A 14,851-nucleotide genomic window follows, 5' to 3' on the forward strand; every position below is an offset into this window, starting at 1 on the left:
CATCTTTTTGAATGATTTCAAAAAAAGTATAATTTTATTTTAGTCAAGTAATTTTATTCATATGTCTCAAATATAAGAATTGTTTTCAAGGTGATGATTTTTTTTCTAGAGACCTAATTATGAATAGCTGTAGATTTAGAAATTTTTTCCTAAAAATTAATATTTGATGTTTTTTTTGTGAATAGCTTTGGATTTTTGTATGTTTTTTCAAACAAATTCCAAAAACTACGCTCTCCCAAAAATAAAATCCTGCGGACGCTCCTGATTAAGGTTACATTTTTACTGATAACTGATGCTGAAAAATGAATATCCTAATGTTAGTTATAGTAGAACATAATTATTAGAATAACTACACAATGTAGTTAAACGTTTACGTAGACGTTACTTAAAGTACTAATACAGAAATATATAGAGATACTACGTTCAATAAAGCTAATATCTTTTTTTTTAAAACTAGGATAATGTATTTAGGAATAATATAAGCCGAAAATCTCTCATTAAAGTTCCAATACTCAAAGCCACTTTGTATCCCAGATTTTGGATAATATAGGTATACATATACTGTACCCAAGTACTTCAGATCTGGATCCAAGACCCGTATTACCTTTATTAAACAATACTTTTTAATATCCGTATAAGTTCCTAGTTTTTGAAACTGTTTCAGGTTTTGGATCTCAGATCTTGTTGGATGATACATGTTTTTTTATAGAAAAGCTCAAGACATCTCCTATCTCTAATCTAGATCGTTAAATTAAAAAATCCCCGAGTTTAACAATCAGTGGTCCATTGAAATTTGAAGACTTATTAATTTAACAGTTATTTTTCCCACAGGCTGATACCCAAATTTATTATTATTACTTAAGCCGTAGAACACGAATATGACCATTAAAACCTTCAGCCTCAAAAGATTTGGTCTTTAAAGCCTTTTCTTAAAATTCACGTTTCCAGGTTACAACAACAATTCAGTGTCATATTCCGACATGAAAGAACTATATATGTTGATGAAAATCAAAGAAAATAACAAATTCTTACAAACATTTCATTATTTGAAATTATTTATTACTTTATCCTGATTACAACTAGTTAATGTATATAACTACTAAAAAATTGAGTTAAATGAAGTAAGCTAGTATTTTTTTTTATTTTTACTTTAAGTGCTTTATATCCTACCTGAAATTAAAGGAAAGACTTTAAATTTCAATTTAAAAAATTGCGAATAAATATCAGTTTTTATTGATTTTTGGTCAATTTAGTCTTTCATAATTATTTAAATATAATAAGCTGGTTAGGATGCGTAAATATAGATTACAAATATTCGGCGTGGGGGGGCGATCAATCGTTTAATTGTTTTTAACTAACAATTAATCCATTATTTTGAAAATGCAGTATCTATAAACTTGTTTTAATCCTCTTATATCAAAATTATTAATTATTTTAGTATAAATTTCTTAATAAAAATTAAAAACTAAATTAACCTTGTCAAAATATAATCGTAGTTATACCCTAAAAACGTGAATTAAAAAAAGGCTTTAAAGGCTAAATCTTTTTGGGGTAGATAATTTTAATTGTCATATTCGTATTCTGCAGCTTAAATAACAATAATAAAATGTTTGTTATATCCTGCGGGCGCTCCATGGCCTTCATTTTGTTGCATAGTATAATTAATTAATTACAAAACAAAACAAACCTGAATTCCCTAGCTTTCGTACAAGTTGAGAAAATGACTCTTGAACATGATTGACGAATTTCCATACCTCCATTCTCGCACTCTAAGCAGTTGGGTGTCTCCAAGACCGCCTTCTACCCCGTCAGTAAGTCCAAAAACATTGGAAAAGAAGAAAAACTCTACAAAAAGGTCAAACTGGAACCTGAGGAATTAAGGAAAATAGCCATGGCCAATCCCCTCAACTCCATGAGGGCCCATGCTAGAGATCTCGGGGTTCGAACCAGTCTGTCTCGAGAGTTATAAAAAAGTTGGTTGAAATACCTTTGTGAGGGTAAAAAGACCACGTTTTATACCAAGAATGAAAGAAACCCATCTACTCCGTTCCAAGACTCTTTTGAATGGATTTTTAATAATCTTTTGAACTTTTTTTACACTAACCTCCCCCCCCCTCCCTACATCCCTGATTTCCAACCCCTCCGACTACACCTTTTAGATGAATGTCGAGGGGAAGGCCTCCTTTGTCCGAGGACCTCAAAGTCTGCTTTCACTGGGACGTCATAACAAAGGACTACATCTGCATCAGTTGTCAAGCCTTACCCCTGGAACCCATAATTGCCGCTGAGGGCGGCTAAATTAATGATTAAGATAGCTCAGAGACACATCTATTTATATTATTAATTTTATTGAAACTCAACTTTTTATTAATAAATTATATCATGTTAAAATTTAAAATTCAAAGTGTACAGATTTTAATGAACCACTCGGTACTTCAATATCATATATACTGAATATAAAGTTATGTAATTTTAAATCATAGCTATTTTGGTTTTATGAACAAAAGGCAATAAAATATATTGTAGACACATAAAACAACCGAGATTTTAAAAATATGAATTTTATTTTAGTCATACTTCTTTTAACAAGTTTGATTGGTAGACTGAAAAACTCTCCTCTTAAAATGAATGTGGGTTCATTACGATGGATGTGAGAAAATATTGATTTGTGTTTCCCTAGAAAGATAAAAATGCAAATATTTATGTATGTCAAGGGTGTTCGCAGGGGGTGGACTGGAGGGGATGTAACCCTCTCAAATATTTTTTTTTAAATCGTTAACACTATATCAAATTATTGCTTTGTAACAACAACAAAAAAACGGCTCTTGACCCTATCAACGAATAGTATATTATGTACCAAGTGGTCCATAAAATCTAAACACTTTGTATTTTAGAATTCAACGAGATATAATGCATTAATTAATAACAAAATTTCAACCAAATCAATACTACCTATAGATCTGTGTTTAAGTTATCTTAATCATCAATTCAGCCGCCCTGCGCGGCAATGATGGTTTACAGGCAGTGGTGGAAAGCCTAGTATCCGCTGTTGATGTAGTACTCTGTTATGGCGTTCCAATCGCTTTGAGGGCCTCAGTGCTTTGATGACGGGCACTGTAGGCTTTCTCTTCGACATGCCCTCAAAAGGTGAAGTAGAGGGGGTTGGCATTAGGGATCCAAAAGTGTAAAAAAAAAAGAAGTCAAAAGAACTCAAAAGAATCTTACAACGGAGGAGATGGGGTTCTTTCATTTTTGCTGTCAAAAATGGCCTTTCCACCCTCACAGGGCTCTTTCCACCCCCTTTTTTCATATCTCTCTGGACAATCTAGTATGAAACCTCGATATCTCTTGCACGGGCCCTCATAGACTTGAGGGGATTGGCTTGGGTTGTTTTCTTTCACTCCTCCATGTCCAGTTTGGCTTTTCACTGATCCCTTCTTCCTCTCCTATGTTTCAGACTTGCTGAAAGTGTAGATGGTGGTCCAGGAGACGTTCAACTGCTTAGAGTTCATGAATTGAAATCGTCGACCACTTTCAAGTGTCCTTTTTTCGATTTGTACGTATGCTAGAGTGCTCAGGTTTGTTTTGTAGCAAATTTTTATGCTTTAATGTATCAAAATATGAATTAGTTTCAATTACTCAACCTTAATTAATTATTGAATAAGTTAGTGTTCAGGTTTCAACGGACCAAGCGGTATATATTGTTTATAAGTTATAACTTATGTAAGTAAACTATACAAGTTTTAACCAAAAAATTAAATAAATAATTTTGAGTACTTATAATGAGAATGAAGCAATAGCTGAGTATTCCGTGGTTTATCGATAATGTCAATATTGATTTGTTTAATGAACAGTAATAATGGATAAGTATTATATAGCGTGTTTTAGGCGTGGACAAAGTGATAGTCTTTGCTGTAAGAAATATATAAGATAACTCCCTAGAAATCCTCAGTATTGATCTCCGATTTATAAACTTTTCATATTTATAAACGTTTGAATGAAAATAAGGTATTCTTGATCTAAGAAATAACAATGTAGTCATGTTGATAAAATCTAGCTGTCGTTTTACATGTACTGTCGAACGTGTATACAGGATACACTAGTGGATATTGTGCTCCTTGAGGTATATCCTATGGATAGTTTTGATCCTAGAAATAACAATCTAATCGTATTCATTAGATATCGCAAGCGTTTTGCATGTATCATCATCTACCGTGTGTATCTGTTTTGATCAAACATATTATTTAGAGAGTAGGGAGGAATTATAGATTAGGAAAATCTCTAAAGAATTATAACGAACAATTTATGGTAGAACCATAAATTGTTTATTATTTGAAAGCTACATCTAAGGATATTCTATTATTTATAATGAGATGCACATGTCCTCATAACCTCAGCCACACGGCACTGGAAGATTTGGAAGGCCTTGGGGACCTTGTGCTCATCAATCTCAACCGTTGTATGGGTAATATACTTGTTCAGGCCTTCACAGACGAATGATACTTGGTACAGGCCTCATGGTCGATCTTCTTCCAGAGATAGAAATCGCATGGTTTCAGATCCGGGCTGTTTGCCTTTTTATTATCATAAGCTGTTTGTATTATAGTGTACTTTATTATTTGTTACAAGAGACTGTCAGGTAGTATGATTATGTTTATAAAGTGTTATATATACTCTAAGTCTCCTCCACGACTTTCACTCTTTTTCTCTCGGTCACTTCCCGACATTGGCGATGATATCACTTGAGTAGATACATCAATCAACTACATCCACGTCGGCTCGTAGCTCTCTCGGTACTGTAGTGTCAGGACAATCCTTTTATACATTAGGTTTTTTAACATTGTGTACCTCGTAACATTTTATGCAATCATGTTTATACATTTTATCTCGATTCATTTCCTAAGGATACCATATTTAAAAAAATCAAAACTAAATATTTATTAATTGCGTTTCAGTTAAGAGAGATTTATTAGGCCCTCTGGCTGGTTATCTTGTAGTTGTAATTATATAAGAACATGTTTCTCAATCATAGCTAATGTTTTAGCCCTCCTTGGTTAATGATTTACTTGATTGGAAAAGCTGACTCGTGAGAGACACATTTATTTGAATAAAAATTATTTGAGTTATAGAGTACGGATTCATCAATATTTTCTGTTTCTTTTAGGCATGAGGAAAGGTTGGGAGATACGATAAAGGTAAGGAATTAAGATACCCGGCGTTCCATCAGTAATACAAAAATATACATTTTGTTATATCGTCAGCTGTTGCTGTTCCTGCTTCTTTTTCTCTTATTAGTGTTTTGAAGGTTGATTGGTTGAATTCTAGTGAACAATTATTAAACAATAATCATTCAAAAATAAGAAATTTTTTGGGCTTTTTTTCTCTTTCTTTTCGAACGAATGGTTGCGTGATACAATAAAAGTTACGACAATTTATATTCACAAATACGGAGCTCAAAATGATATTTCTCCTTATTTAAATAACTTTTTTTTAATAATATTTTTGTATAGAAAACATGTTTAAAGACTTTGGCGTAGGTGTCTCAAACTAACATTCCATGATGGACAGGAAGATTAAATGTACTTGAGTGTGATTTGAACACTTATGAATCTTTTTGTATATATATTTTTTGTGTACAAGTTGGAACTTTGTACAAATTCTAATTAGTAGGTCTGATTGTGTTTTTATCTATAAACTCGCCATTTATATTAACTACCATTATGTATTTATCATATCATTTCATGTTACCCTATAAATATTTCTTATTTTTATCAAATTTGTAAGAAATGGAATATAATGGGTCCTTGAATTTTCTAATGTGTCGCATTATCTTAATCTTATATGTAGAAGTTGGAGATTGTACAAACTTCATTAAAACCAACTAAAGGTAATACTCAGCTTTGCTTGGAGTAATGAAGCGTCGGATATAAGACAAATTTTACTTTAATATTACAGAAGATACCTCACCCAAAAAATCCTCTGTGTTACTTTCGATTTTCAAGATCACACTCAAAAGTCACTACTCAATACTTACCCAGTGCTCCATTGAAATCCGAAAACTTACAAATTCAATAATTAATGAAAGTTGGGTGATTGAAATTCATTCATATTTCGATATATTAAAGTATAAACAATCAATTACAAAACAAAACAAATCTGAGCTCTCTAGCTTACGTACAAGTCGAAAATAACACCTGAACGGGATCGACGAATTTCCATTCACACAGTCCGAGCAGTTGGGCGTCTCCAGGACCATGGTCTATTCCGTCAGTAAGTCCAAAACGTTGGGGAGGAAGAAGAGCTCTGTCAAAAAGGCCAAACTGGATTCAAGGGGAGTTAAAAAAAAAAAAACACTACAGGCTAATCCTCTCAAGTCCATGAATTACGAAAACTTGTATATGACATAAATAAAGGAGTGGTAAGTACAGGACACACTGAATACAAGCTAGATACTAAATGCACACATTTGCGATATTTATTAATAGGACTACATTGTTATTTCTTAGATGCAAATATGAATGTGATATACACCAGGGTTACAGTTACGTACCCACTAGATGCAACATGCTAAACGAATGTGTGTTCTTTTTTTTGTTCCTTATACACAGCAACAATACATATTTAAGGCATCACTGGTTATTATCATCTACCTATGTATTAAATTATTTTGGAGTAAAAAAATGAATTACTGCTATAGAGAGAAGAACTTTCTACATTTAACACTAAAAATACCAAGAAGTCATTTTGACTTCTTTTAATTTTTTAAGGCAATAGTTTACGTTGAATTTGAGCAAATATGATATAAATATGCTTTTTGACCCTTAAAAGTAGATAAACAATATATATTATCCTAAAAAAATTGACTTGCTGCATCAACATAAACCAAAATGAAAATACAAAAAAAAAAATTTTAAGCACATCATGGGTGACAAATTTTTAAGAGGTTTTTATTCATTACCTTTTTTTTTTTTTTAATGGAGCGTGCTGTTTCTTCTTTTTCTTCGTAAGAATTATTTTCATCAGCAACTTCAACATTATTTTTTACTTTGTATACATTTTTTAATTCTTCAATAAGTTGCAAGATGAATTTCCTCTGACTTATTCTTTTATTTGTAATAGCATTATAGACAATATTTACATTGATAGCTGCCAAATCTAATATATTGTAGAAAATCTGTACCGCCCATCGTCTGGATGCTACTTTGGTAGTATAAAAACGAGCCATTTGGTCTATATTATCTACTCCAGACATGGGTTTCATTGACAGACTGTAAGAGTAAAATCATTACTTTTGAGTACCATTGTTGAATATAGAGGCTGTTTATCCATATATTGCTTTAGGGACTTCTCTACCAATCTTATTCATGGGTCCCATAATACTGTTGTTTTTTTTTTGGATTTATTAGGAATAAATAATGTTTTTAATGAAATATTCAAAGGAAAAAACTCTTTTTTTTAAACAACTTTAAAATTTTAAATTATCTATTTATGAGGTCAAGACATACGTTCTTATAACTCAGCCTGATGTTGGGTTAATATATCAATATTATGCACAAAATTATGTACTGGTTCAACTCTACCACATTCATAGAACAAATGGAATTCGATGTCCTTCTTACAGAATACATTTAAGTTATCCGCGTCATTTTCTCTAGATTTGCTTGTGAAGATTATAGACGTATTTTTTGATGAACCTATTCTGGGCTCCGATGGAAAGAGTAATTAAAAGAGTTGTATAAAATATGTCCTGCCGATTTGTAACAATAAAATAAACTAAAAATGAACGTAGTAATCCTGTTGAATTAAATCAGCTGGAAGTAGTTATTACTCCATATACTTATCTATATAGTTGTACACATTTTATAATTTTAAATTTTTCAAAAGTAAAATTTAAACGAGAGGTTTTGTGAGAACATTGTTACTTCCGTAAAAAAAAAAAGTTTTGCTTGCATCCCATGTATCTTTGTCTAAAAATGTCGGAGTAACAAAAAAAAAAAGCAACGTGTGTGCGATCTCCTCGGCGCCACTGTCAGTGTCCAGAAGGTTGCAGACACCATTATCATCTCCATCTGGACTGCTTACACCATCAAGAAGCCCATGTAGATGGTGTCCTTCCCATACAGCCAAGAAGAACCAAACTTAAGTATTTCTGGCCTGCCTCCATGTGGCCCTCCCCCAAATTAAGGGATTTTTGCCTTTTACTATAATTTTTGTGAATAGCTCTGGATTTTAGATAATTTTTAGTTATTAAATTCTTTAATAGTTTCTTTTCTGAACAAATAAATTAAAAACAAAAAAATATTTTACTTATCTATTTAACTATTTAACAAAGAATGATATAAATGCAAACGGTTTATATTAAGTATTATTCATAAATTTATAACTTTTTTTTTGCAAAAAAAATGATTTTGTTTACATTTTCTGGTAATAAACAAACTGATTAATACTTACAACATCACCAACTGTCGAAAAAGTTACTTCACTTAATACAAAGGTACCTGTAGTTGCGAGGTATTTTGAAGCTAACCTGGAAACATTGGGAATTTTATTTAAATTATTCCTTCATCATAACCTTGCGTTTTCGTCAATTTGGATGTATTTCCTAATTTTGTAAGTAATTATATGTTTATTGTATAAACATATACATAAATTATTTCTTTTATAAAAGGATGATTAAATATATACGTACAGCACCGAGAGGTATCCTTTTCCCGTCTGATGCCACGATACTTAGCATCATCGCAGAGGCCGGGAACTTAGCCTGATTGGCCTGCAGAACCTCATCTTGTATGTAGGCTAGGTAATGGTTGTTTTTGGAGTTTCTCAACTAGTCCACGGCCCATTTTTTTCTTGTCTTATTGCTATGCTAGGCAAGAATCAAATAGGTTATACCTTGCCTTTTGGTCTCCATCTCAACAATAAATGAACCGATCTAAGTCAGTTGTAGCTCGTTTGAACGTTAAGATTAACAAAATTATGCGGTAAAAATCTTGAAACCTAGTTCTCAAATACGGCCTCCCAGACACTATCAAATTGGAAGTTGCGATTTACTGTCGTACAGTGTATATTAAGGGGTATCACGGGAGCCCAAAATTGAGCTATCTCACATTCTGATCCCTCAAAAGTTGCAAATGGTAAATTTAAATTTGTTTTACTAAAAAAGAACCCGGAGAAAGAAAATTACCTCCCCCTCCTTTTTTTTTTGTCCGGAAAGGTGTATGTATGAAGTAATTTCATAATTGTTTTAGATAAACTTTTTTTTTCTTATTAATAAAAAAGCTTTAGGTGCTTAAAAAAATGATATTGCACGGGATGTAATTTTTTGTTTATGATAAATGCCTTACTTCTACAGCAAGATAAACGTTGTGCACCCCCGGATTTTGTACGAAAATAGACGAAAAAGATCAAAATTACTTATGAAAAGGAGAAAATTCGCCCAATATCTTATTTTTTAAATTCTATATAAGTTAGCATATAATAATGTGGACAGCATTAATGCTAAATGTTTGTAAAGTAAATTTACTTCGTACATTTGGAACAAATAAATCAAAAATTAACATTCTGTATTACTATCTCTTTGTATTTTGAAAAATAGACTTATTAACATGTTTCTTATATACAACAACTTCAAATCGAATCATTGTTCAAGAGTACTTAATTATAAATACGTTGTAAGTGATTTTTCACAAGGTAGCATTCAAACATAAACAACAATGACTACAAGAAGTTTAACTCTGTATTTCCTTTTTGGTCGGCCAAATGATCTAAATCCATCAATTCTCCCATCTATAAAGGATGGCTATAAATTCTTGTTAATTGTAAGGGAAGACTTAATTCAAATTCGTCCTGGTAAATGGTTTAAAAGAGAGACTTATTTAACAACTGCTGATTTAGTTTTGTCAATATGGGAGCAATTCAGCATTCTTGCAATGAACAAATACTTTGTTCCAGGTAAAATTCAAAAAATAGACAAAAAAGTTGACAGGATTTCTAAAAATGGGTTAAAAGCTGATAATCCTTTGGTCAATAAGTTCGTTAATGAATGTGAGGAAATGTTTGATATCCCTTCATGTCAATGCAATGATATTAAAATTCCAAAAGATAAATGCAAATGTCAAAGAAATATCCCTCCTCAAGAGTGGGAGGTATATATTGATCAAAAAACTTTGGGATGGGGATGTTAGGACCTATTGATTGTGTTACTACCACTACACTACCTTGTAATTGGATTCGCCGTACGGAATTCGAAACGGAACATAAATAATGGCTGAACGATGAACAAAAATAGTGGAACGCTTACATGGCTATATATATAAAAGATATCGCTCATAATAATTAGTTGAAGAGTATATCCATAGGGTACTTACTCAATTTGAAAGAGGAAAAGAATATAACTTATTTGCTTCACACATTTATTGATTGATTGATTTTTCAAATCTTTTTTTCCTTAGACTTTAAACCCCATCATTGATTTTCTTCTTTTTTCCACTTACATCTTTAATCTGGAAAGTGGAAACCTCATAATTCTAAATGAAATGAAATTTCATTTAGAATTACAGTTCCTACATCCTTTATTTATAAGTTATAATACCATACATATATATTATGTTATTTAGTTCCAATTTAATTTACTTCATTATTTACACGGATGATTGACTATTTCACGTGCTGAGAGAGAGAGAAAAAATCTTGTTTTAATGAATATATATATACACAAACCTTAGAAAGGATAATCCTCTTCTAATATCCTCCTCGGAGTCTCTTGTTCCAGTAATTACCCTTATTTTGTTTTATTGTTATTTTTGACAATTGTTTACAGCCTACCACCTATTGAGAAATACTATTGATACATATTGTTTACTCATGAAAGAGCCCTCTACTCAATAATAATAATTATTTATTATTAATTTTGTTTATCAATATAAATCACACGAATATAACTATAATGAATCTCGCAACCTTTCCTCTAAAAAAAAAAGATGAAAGCCAAAACCCCCAAAATTAGTATGTATGTAATTCAACAATTATTCCAAACTATAGCCTATAATATTGTATTACATAGTGTAAGGGCGTACACAGGATTATGTATTTGAAAAAACTAAAAATTCCGAAAAAGTACATTGCTATTAACAAAGAATTTCAGAAAAATGAAATTTCAAATAACAAATTTTTTGAAAAAACAAATTTCAAAAATCTGCAGCTGTTCACCAAAAAATTAAATTTTTTGAAAAAAAATTCCTAAATTAAATTTCAAATATTAAATTAAAAAAGAAAATTACAAATTGAATTTATTGAGAAAAAAATGTACAAGTGTTCACAAAAAAAAATAAAAAAAAATTATTAGAAAAAAATTTTAAATATTCATTTTTTTGGAATTTTTTCTCAAAAATTCATAGCTATTCGAACAAATTATTTTTTGGAAATTTTCTAAAATTCTTAGCTATTAACAAAAATTAAATGTTAAGAAAAAATTTTATCTATTAAATTTTTTGCAAAAAAAATAGAAAAATCCTTAGCTATTCATATATGTATATATACATAAAGTTTATTTTTTTGGGAAAAAAATTGTAAAATTAAAGAAACATATTTTGGATTTTTTTTTACAAAAATCCATAGCTATTTACAGAAAATTAAACTTTTTTCTAAATATTTTTAGAAAAAGGTATCAGAAATTAAACTACATATATTACATTTTTTGAAAGAAAATCCCAAAATCCATAGCTATTTACAGAATAATTGAATTTTTCGGAATAAATTTTGAAAAATTACGTTTTTTGAAGAATTAAATTGTTGGAAATTTGAATATTTGGGGGGTGGGGGGGGGGAAGGGGCTACAGTTCATCCCCTGCGGATGGTCATGGAGTGGAGACCCAACACGTTACTAAAATATTTTCGACTAATTTATTTACGTAACTCAAGACCGATATAATATTAGAAGAATACAAATCTACAGAATGACTCCATTCTTGGCTGATTAGGTTTTTTGAAGCCGATTAATTAGGAATTAAAAAAGGGATTTTGGGATAAACAACACTTAGTTTCCATTTAATTTCCGTCAAATAAACCCTTAAAAGCCCCTCTAAATATGCATGCCCAAAAGTCCACACATGGCGACTGGATAATTTTTCTATATATATGTTTTTGTTGACTAGTGTGTGGAACTTTATCAATTTTTTAGTTTTGACAATAAAGAAATCAAGAACATTTAGGGTAGGAAAACTTTTTTGAATTAATGGACTTATACAGTATTACATTATCCTTCTGTATACTACTTAATCTCTAAAACATAAGTGATTAAAGCCGAGGATTGAGAGTTTTTTATACTAATGTAATGTCATAGGCATTAAACCAAAAGAAGGGGACCATAAACTTATTTATTCCTCCCCACGCGATAACAGCATCGACACGCCGACGAACAGATTAGTCATAGTCATATTGTGGGTGTAGAAGTGTTGGTTTTTCTTGGCTGTAATTGACTTTTTGGGTTGAAAGCAGCCCGGATGGTGTTGGATCTTTCTTCGCAGTTTTTTGGGCAGTGCCACTGGCCTGGAGGAGGTTGCGCAGACGTTTGCCTGTTTTGTTATTGCACCCACATTTATTTACTTAAGAGACATAAAAAAAACTTGTTGAATTTTAGTTCACCTGTCGCTTGAATACGTAATTAAACTTTATACCTAAAAATAAGGGTATATAGTTGTAATTGAATACTAATGCAAGTTTTGGGTCTCAACTCTGTAGAAGGCTATTGTTCCAAGTTTAACAAGAAACCTGATTTAGATCCACAATGTTTCAAATGGAAGCCATCTATCCCTGTCATACAGCGATCAAAAGAAGCCAGAAGTGCCATTAGTTGTTTTACCTGTCAATAAATAGGTTTTTTTTTGCATGTATAATTAATATTAGAATGGTTTGATATTTAAGGAAGATGTAAGCGTCCACATTGATAGGTAGACAAGTATATTCTTCATTTAAGAAAAGGAAATATAAAATACAGTTGACCAAAATAGATACACATATACAGTGTGAATCTATTTTGGTCAACTGTATTTTATATTTCCTTTTCTTAAATAATTTAAATAATAACTAAAAACAAAATTATAAATAAATAACAGTGATAATTAATTTAGCAATGAGTTCAACAATTCAATTTCCGAATTGAAGTCTATTTGGAGGTTTTTGAAATTCTTGATGACTGTTTTGGAATCAACTCGGTAACATCTTGATCTAGTAAATATTCAAAAGGTATCAGTTCCTGCTTCATTGTAGATATAATTTGATATTCCTTTCAAAAAATGAGAGCCCTGATATACTAGAGGAATCTAGTTTAAACAGTAGTCTATGATGAGAAAAATAGAGATATATTATAAGGTGTAGAAGAAAAAAAAACCAATAAGCCAGGGGTAAATCTACGTCATAACTAGACTAAGGATTAGTGACCGATCGTTCAATCGCATCAAAAAACTGCTCACCCTTTTGGAAAAAACTGATCGTTTTTCTAAACTGATATGAAAGAAATATTTGGTTTTAATATAGATTACACAACAGGGTTTGAGGATAATTTTAGAGGGAACATCAGCCTGCAAAAAACCTCTTTTATTAGGCTCTCTTTTTGGAGGTAAAAATATGCACGAGGGGGGGTCTGAAAAGTTTCCGACGTAAAAAAGACACAATACATTTTTTCTTATTTTTTTATTCTTCAAGATAGTCTCCTTGTAAATCTACAAATTTCTTTCAACAATAGTCCCATCTCTCTAAGACGCTCAAATAGTACTCGGCGTTTTTCTCTCCCAAATAATTGTTCAAGAGATACTTTTTCTTTATTGACTCAATTACTCTGTGTTCACGGTTATGATTACATGATTGGTTATATAAAAGAGCCAGATTCCGACAACAGCCAATTAAAGGAAGGATAAATTTGAAAAATCCCTCTTTGAATCTTGCAAAAAAAAGGGGGTATACTTTTGGTACAAATAGCGAAATCCTGTTCTTCCATTTATGCAAAAGATTGGACGTAAAATAATCAGTGGTTGGGATGATAAGATGCCTCTATTTAACAAGACTCCTAAATATCAAATGCACTTTCAAATTTTTCCAACTACTAATATTAAAGTTGAACAGTCTTTTTGTATGTTTAAAACAACGAATACTGATCGAAGGCAAAAATTAATGGACGAACATCTTTCTAAAATCTTGATTTGTCTATATAATATAGCAAAATTTATGAATAAATTATGATCAATAAAAAAACAACAGTTAATCAATTTTAGTTATTCTTATAAAACAGTATTTTTCTGTAAATGAAAATTGCTCAATTTTGATATTTTGGGTGCTTATTTTTCAAAATTTTAGCACTCTTTTTTTTTTTATCATTTTGACTCCAAAAATTTCTCAAAAATCCTAAGTCTTGTGATTACAAACACCTTCTAACTTAAAAAAATACTATGTATTTAGTCGTCACCTAACGCTTGTATACTTACTTTCCCCTTATCAGTGTTCTGAACGTTGTTTGTTTGAATTCAGGCTAGGATCCGTTCACACTTTTTTTGTTCACTTCTGAAACGTTCAGAGGGAAGTTTTTATCTTTATTTCATCACACAATTCTTCCTTAAAAAGAAGCAACAAATAAGTATATCATACTAAATAAAAACCAAGTTCAATGTTATCCTATTTTGAATGCAAAAACATATTCTAAGCACTCTAGAATTATTTTTTTTTGAATTTGCGGCCAAAAAAAACCCTACCTCGAAAATTATTCTTTCATCAATACACACCAGAATATCAAATAACAGATGACCCTAAAAATGTGCCATCCTGGTACACTTGTTAAAATAAAAGTGTGTAAGAAATTGAC

This window comes from Lepeophtheirus salmonis, chromosome 4, assembly GCF_016086655.4.
Source record: "Lepeophtheirus salmonis chromosome 4, UVic_Lsal_1.4, whole genome shotgun sequence".
Taxonomy (NCBI): Eukaryota; Metazoa; Arthropoda; class Copepoda; order Siphonostomatoida; family Caligidae; genus Lepeophtheirus; species Lepeophtheirus salmonis.